General features: G+C 44.0%; 1 long non-coding RNA gene across 1 annotated transcript; it reads left to right on the plus strand.

Moving 5' to 3' along the window:
* The first annotated feature begins 5,103 nt into the window (after positions 1-5,103).
* On the plus strand, positions 5,104-5,654 carry LOC306982713. The gene is made up of 3 exons (XR_013794223.1): positions 5,104-5,147; positions 5,398-5,507; positions 5,603-5,654. It is a non-coding gene; the product is annotated as an uncharacterized lncRNA (long non-coding RNA).
* Positions 5,655-6,855: the final 1,201 nt, after the last annotated feature.

Below are 6,855 nucleotides of genomic sequence, written 5' to 3' on the forward strand. Positions count from 1 at the left end.
AATTCAACAAAAATTCAACAAAAAAGAATTTAAAAAAAACATACAAAAGGTGACACAACACAGCAACAACGCAAGAAAACAGATCAGTTTTGTGGGTCTTAGCTTTCAAATGACGTGTTACACAGGCCTATATAATGGCCAAAGAGGACAGAATGCATTTGGTACAGGCGGGTGAAGAGTTTGCCTGGAGCTCCTCCTGCTGGCTGCTGTAGGAATGACTTATGAAGAGCCACCTTTCAGTTTCGATTCCCAGCGTGGTTTCAGCTCAGCCCGAAAACCACACTTTGAACCGACATGAAGTTGGATTATGGACGGTGTGGGGTTTTAACAAGGACATCATTGAATCAAGGGAGAACAGAACGAGGCGCTGACACTGTAGAAGAAGAAACGGCTAAATCAAACTCAAAAATAAATACTGCTCCAGGTCTGTGTTTGACGAGGCACATGGTTTAAGCCATTACAGCAATTGTTTTGTACAGAAGGCAGTTTGAGCTTGAGTTTCTTACATTTTTCATCATTAGAAGAAAAAAATTTTGGCCCCCTAAGAGCTGTTACAAAAAGCACACAATATCCTCTATATTTTTCATTAATGTCTGTCCAAACTGCGCCTCTAAACTCTTTTTCTTTCCTCCTCCGTCGCCGTCGCTCCAAACTTGAACTAAACTCCTTTTGGGCCTAACTTCCTGCTTTACTTCCTGCTTTACTTCCTGCTTTACTTCCTGCTTTACTTCCTGGATGTACGGCGAGAGCTCCCCCTGCTGGAGCTCGCTGATGTTTTTCTTTCTTTCTTTCAAACTGGAGCTCTTCCACAGACACCGGGCCCCGAACGCACCGCGGCCGCCGGGACGGGCCCGTAGCTTCACAGACTTTGCGGCCGGATGTATTTTATTTATTTTTGTTCTGAAGCTTCTGAATGAGATTTTATTAACGCAGTGTTTGATAAGAAATGTTTTATTTTTTAGCCCCGTATTTATTGAATTGTGATGTTGAGAAATGAAGGGGGGGGAAAAAAAACGCTCTGACAGCACGAATGAAGCGACTTTAACCAAATACCACGACGGGCCCAGAGCGACGGGGGGGGCGGGGCTACGCGACGGGCAGGAATCGAACTCAGGACCCCTGTAATGGAACGCAGGTTTCCCCGACACCCAAAACTGGGAACAAACTTCACTTTTCCTCTACAGAACGAGAATATGAACGTTTTAAAGCTACTCGTCACTGGGTTGTTTTGCTCCTGTGTAACAGCCCAGTAAGGATGACAACTTCCACAACCTTTTCTGCAACAATAAACAGTAGAAACATAACAGAGCACGAATGTAAATCACTCGTTTCCTCGTTATCCAGGAGATACATATATTTTAAATTCATGCAGTCCTTATATTTGAAGAGTTTAGTGCGCTAGGCTAATGCTAGGCTAGTGCTAGGCTAGTGCAGGTCTATGGTAACTAGTAGCCTGCATTAAAAACAGTCTGACACAAGCAGTGGCGTAGCAAGGGCACCAAGGGGCCCCAAGCAAGCATGTGGGTAGGGGGCCCTCTGGTGGTCGGACGTCTCATGGGCACGACCGGGTCACCTGAAAACTCCCATAATGCACTTCTCTGTCTACGTTTCCCTCAGAGCAGAAGCTGAGGTTCTTTTGGTCATGAAGAGTCACAATAAACTGGTTTCACTTTAGAAATGTATAATCTGTGGAGCCGTGAGTAAAAAGTCTCACTGGGAACCACGACTCATTAACCCCTTAACTCCCACCTGAACCGAGCACATTTTCTCCAGTTTGGCTTTACCCCAATCCAAAAGCTTCTGGAAAAAAGGTGAGAAAATAGCAACAGGACTGAGATGAAAACAATGATGGAAATGTGAAAAAGAACTGACGAAAACATTTGATAAAAATTCGACAAAAAATGTGACAAAAAAATGACCAAAATTTGATTTAAAAAAATTGACGAAAAATTTTTAAAAAAAGTGACAAAAAAGTGACGAAAAATTGAGGAAAAAGTGGCAAAAATGTCACAAAAATGTCACAAGAAATTGATTTTAAAAAAATGATAAAAAATGTGATAAAAAAAAAACAAAATGACCAAAATTTGATAAAAAATTGATGAAAAAAAAAAAAAAAATGTGACAAAATAGTTACAAAAATGTGATAAAAAATTTGACAAAAAAATAACAAAAAAATGACAAAAAAATGACAAAAAATGTGACAAAGAAGTGAGAAAACATTGACAAAAAATGGACGAAAGATTGATGAAAAAGTGGCAAAAATGTCACAAAAATGTCACAAGAAATTGACAAAAAAATGATAAAAACGTGATAAATGACCAAAATATGCTAAAAAAAAAATTACGAAAAAATGAAAAAAAAAAAGTGACAAAAAAATTACTAAAAATGTGATAAAAAATCTGATGTCGTGAAGAAAAAGATCCTCTCGGTTCAGGCGGGAGTTAAGAGGTTAAAGCAGCAGCAGGATGTGGATGAACAGCGCCGCGGAGCGTTAGTGGAGACATGGTGTAATTGCAGCTCCCAAAAAAATGACTCTATCCAGGCAGGGTAGAGTAATTCTTGAAGTACATCTGACCTTACATCACATGAATTACTGCATTTTGAGGGACTATTTTCCAGCAGATCACTCCGCCGCTGCCGAGCTACAACCGCTGCTCAAATATAAGTTATTTTAAATTACTCTATGGACACAGACATTTATATGGTTAGTCTGGTTACACTGTTTTCAATGCAGGCTAGCTGATACCATAGACATGCACTAGCCTAGCATTAGCCTAGCGCCACGAAACTCTTCAAATATAAGAACTGCAGGAATTACAAAAACAAATATCTCCAGAAATCAACAACCCTCTGGATAACTGAGAAATGAGGCCCTATGTCAAAAATCCTGAAATATCCCTTTAATGTTTCCCTCTAACAGTCAGGGGGTCAAAGTTAATCACACAAACAGTAATAATACTATGTTTTTATATAAAGTCCCTCCTTCTCGGATCAAAGTCTAGTCTCCTCCTGCGTCGACCAATGAGACGAGCTTTTCCTGTGAACCAGCCTGTCAGGACATTGTGGTTAAAAAGGGGAGGAGTTTGATTGTTTAGCTCCCTCTCCTCACTTTGCAAACTTACAGACCATCACTTTAAAGCTGTCTTGATATACATTAACAACAGCGACAGAAAAACAGACCACGTGCCTGTCGTGTGTGTAAAAAATAAAGCACATTTTCCTCCAGCACAAACCAGGAAGTGAGAGGCTAAGCTAGCTCCGCCCTCTTCTCGCTGTAAACTCCGACTGAAGGATGTTTTTTGTCCCGGATCCGTCGCCCTGGGGCCCGTGTCTGACGGCGCCCGGGTCTCTTGTTTGTAAATAACCGGCGGCATGTTTCCCTCCCCTCCGCTCGAGCGCCAGGACACGGACCCTCCCCCCCCGAAAAACCTCCAGAACTCAGAGAAACGGCAGCACTGTGCACAACCTCACCAAAAACAGGACCGGGAGCGACCAGTGGGGGGACGAGGCCGGAGACGGTCCGGTCTGTCCCAGGGAGGATTCCTTTTCACGTCTCTCTACGGGAAAAAAACTTGTTGAAATGACTTGTTTAGGCTCGTTTATTGTTTATTCAACAATAATCTGTGGGGGAAAAAGTACAATGTTTAACTGCGTCTTCGAGTCGCAGCTTCAGAAACCGCTCAAAGACAGAAAAACCTGAAGGAAAAGCACAATTAGGAGATAAAACTGACTTTGTTTCAGTTTAAACGGTGAAATCAGGGGCTGTTTACGCGGCTACAAAACTGTCTCGATCGGTCTAAAAAACGCTCTGACCCATGTGACCCATGTGACCCATGTGACCCATGTGACCACGCTGGGGGAGGTGAAATATTTTTAACCAGGCTGGTTTTTGTTTATCAGCCCGAAATTTGGAAGCAGAGCTTCAATCAAGCTCTCTGTGGAGGCTCCGCCCACGAGCTCAGGGGCTTCCCGCCTTTTTGCCCTTTTAAGGAATGGGCTCTGTAGGAGGAGACAGAGCGGCCATTAAGGTTCACACAGGACTCGGGGACTTTTCAGTGTATGGGGCTGAATGGGACCCGCTCATCTTTATAATATTATCCATCCATTTTCTTCCGCTTTATCCGGGGCCGGGTCGCGGGGGCAGCGTCTCAGCAGAGATGCCCAGACTTCCCGATCCACATACACCTCCTCCAGATGTTCTGACCCCGAGGCGACACCAGGCCAGCTCGGAGACATAGTCCCACCAGCGTGTCCTGGGTCTTCCACGAGGCCTCGAGCCACTTCAGCTGCTCCTTTCGACGTGGAGGAGCAGCGACTCTACTCCGAGCTCCTCCCGGGTAACTGAGCTCCTCACCTGATCTCGGAGGGTGCGCCCAGACACCCTGCGAAGGAAACTCATTTCGGCCGCTTGTATTCGCGATCTTGTCCTTTCGGTCATGACCCAAATCTCATGACCATAGGTGAGGGTGGGAACGTAGATCGATCGGTAAATCGAGAGCTTTGACTCAGCTCCCTCTTCACCACGACAGACCGATACAGCGACCGCATCACTGCTGACGCCGCACCGATCCGTCTATCGATCTCACGCTCCATCCGTCCCTCACTGAGAACAAGACCCCGAGATACTTGAACTCCTCCACTTGAGGTAAGGACTCCCCACCGACCTGTAGAGGGGAAGATATAATATTATATCTATGTATTTACAGACCATAATGGAGCTAAATATGAGGCGCCTGAAAACCTCATATTTCGTGATTGTTGAGTTCAGTGTTAGGACCAGGACTGGGAGGTGGAACTCACTGATGTTCAAGTTTCTTGGTCGTTTCATCTCAAACAAATGATACAAATGCAAAAGAAATGGAATGGAAGGAAAAGGAATAAATGAACATTATTCATCTGTTTTATGGTTCTACAAGATAAATAATTTAGTGTCAGTATCAGGATCAGACAAAATGTAACGTGGCCAGATCTGCTCCAGTTTTCAACAGACGCGTAAACAGCCCAAACACCCGACCGTCATCCAGGAGAGAAAGAGAGACGAGGTGCTTCCTCAGTGAAGGAGACGAGGTGCTTCCTCAGTGAAGGAGACGAGGTGCCTCCTCAGTGAAGGAGACGAGGTGCCTCCTCAGTGAAGTGAAGGAGACGAGGTGCTTCCTCAGTGAAGGAGACGAGGTGCCTCCTCAGTGAAGGAGACGAGGTGCTTCCTCAGTGAAGGAGACGAGGTGCCTCCTCAGTGAAGGAGACGAGGTGCTTCCTCAGTGAAGGAGACGAGGTGCTTCCTCAGTGAAGGAGACGAGGTGCCTCCTCAGTGAAGGAGACGAGGTGCTTCCTCAGTGAAGGAGACGAGGTGCTTCCTCAGTGAAGGAGACGAGGTGCTTCCTCAGTGAAGGAGACGAGGTGCTTCCTCAGTGAAGTGAAGGAGACGAGGTGCTTCCTCAGTGAAGGAGACGAGGTGCTTCCTCAGTGAAGTGAAGGAGACGAGGTGCCTCCTCAGTGAAGGAGACGAGGTGCTTCCTCAGTGAAGGAGACGAGGTGCTTCCTCAGTGAAGGAGACGAGGTGCTTCCTCAGTGAAGGAGACGAGGTGCTTCCTCAGTGAAGGAGACGAGGTGCCTCCTCAGTGAAGTGAAGGAGACGAGGTGCTTCCTCAGTGAAGGAGACGAGGTGCCTCCTCAGTGAAGGAGACGAGGTGCTTCCTCAGTGAAGGAGACGAGGTGCTTCCTCAGTGAAGGAGACGAGGTGCCTCCTCAGTGAAGGAGACGAGGTGCTTCCTCAGTGAAGGAGACGAGGTGCTTCCTCAGTGAAGGAGACGAGGTGAAGGAGACGAGGTGCTTCCTCAGTGAAGGAGACGAGGTGCCTCCTCAGTGAAGGAGACGAGGTGCTTCCTCAGTGAAGGAGACGAGGTGCTTCCTCAGTGAAGGAGACGAGGTGCCTCCTCAGTGAAGGAGACGAGGTGCCTCCTCAGTGAAGGAGACGAGGTGCCTCCTCAGTGAAGGAGACGAGGTGCCTCCTCAGTGAAGGAGACGAGGTTCTTCCTCAGCATGTTTTGATTCCAGAGAATTCTCCAATGACCTCACGAACTGATTGTAAAGTTTATTTAAACGGGAAGAGAACGGAGTTTGTATCTTTCATTTACAGAAGTTTTGTATCGAACACGTCTTTGTAATTACACTGTATAAAAGATCAATAAACTAATATAATAATAAGACTGAGCCTTTGTGTCTTTGACCTGGAGGTTTAGGAAACATCTCAGCCACAATCTGCTCTTTATTTAGGAACTTTTCTCACACTTTTTAACCTCTTAACTTCCACCTGAACGGATCCCATTTTCTCCAGTTTGGCTTTACCCTAATCAAAAAGCTTCTTGGGGAAAAAAGCACCAAAACAGCCACAAAAAATGAGAAGAAAACAAGGATGTAAACGCGACAAAAATGTGACAAAAATTCAACAAAAAAATTCAACAAAATTCTACAAAAAAGTGACAAAATTTCAACAAAAATTTCAAAAAAATTTCAACCAAAATTTCAACAAAAATTCAACAAAAATTCAACAAAATTTCAACAAAAATTCAACAAAATTTCAACAAAAATTCAACAAAATTTCAACAAAAATTCAACAAAAATGTGACAAAATTTCAACAAAAAATCAACAAAAATGTGACAAAAATTCAACAAAAAAATGACAAAAAATCAACAAAAAATCAACACAAAAATGACAAAAATTCAACAAAAATGTGACAAAATTCAACAAAAAATGACTAAAAATGACAAAAAATCAACAAAAAATCAACAAAAATGTGACAAAAATTCAACAAAAAATCAACACAAAAATGACAAAAATTCAGCAAAAAAATGACT

Source organism: Gobius niger, assembly GCF_951799975.1.
Source record: "Gobius niger genome assembly, contig: SCAFFOLD_174, whole genome shotgun sequence".
Classification (NCBI taxonomy): Eukaryota; Metazoa; Chordata; class Actinopteri; order Gobiiformes; family Gobiidae; genus Gobius; species Gobius niger.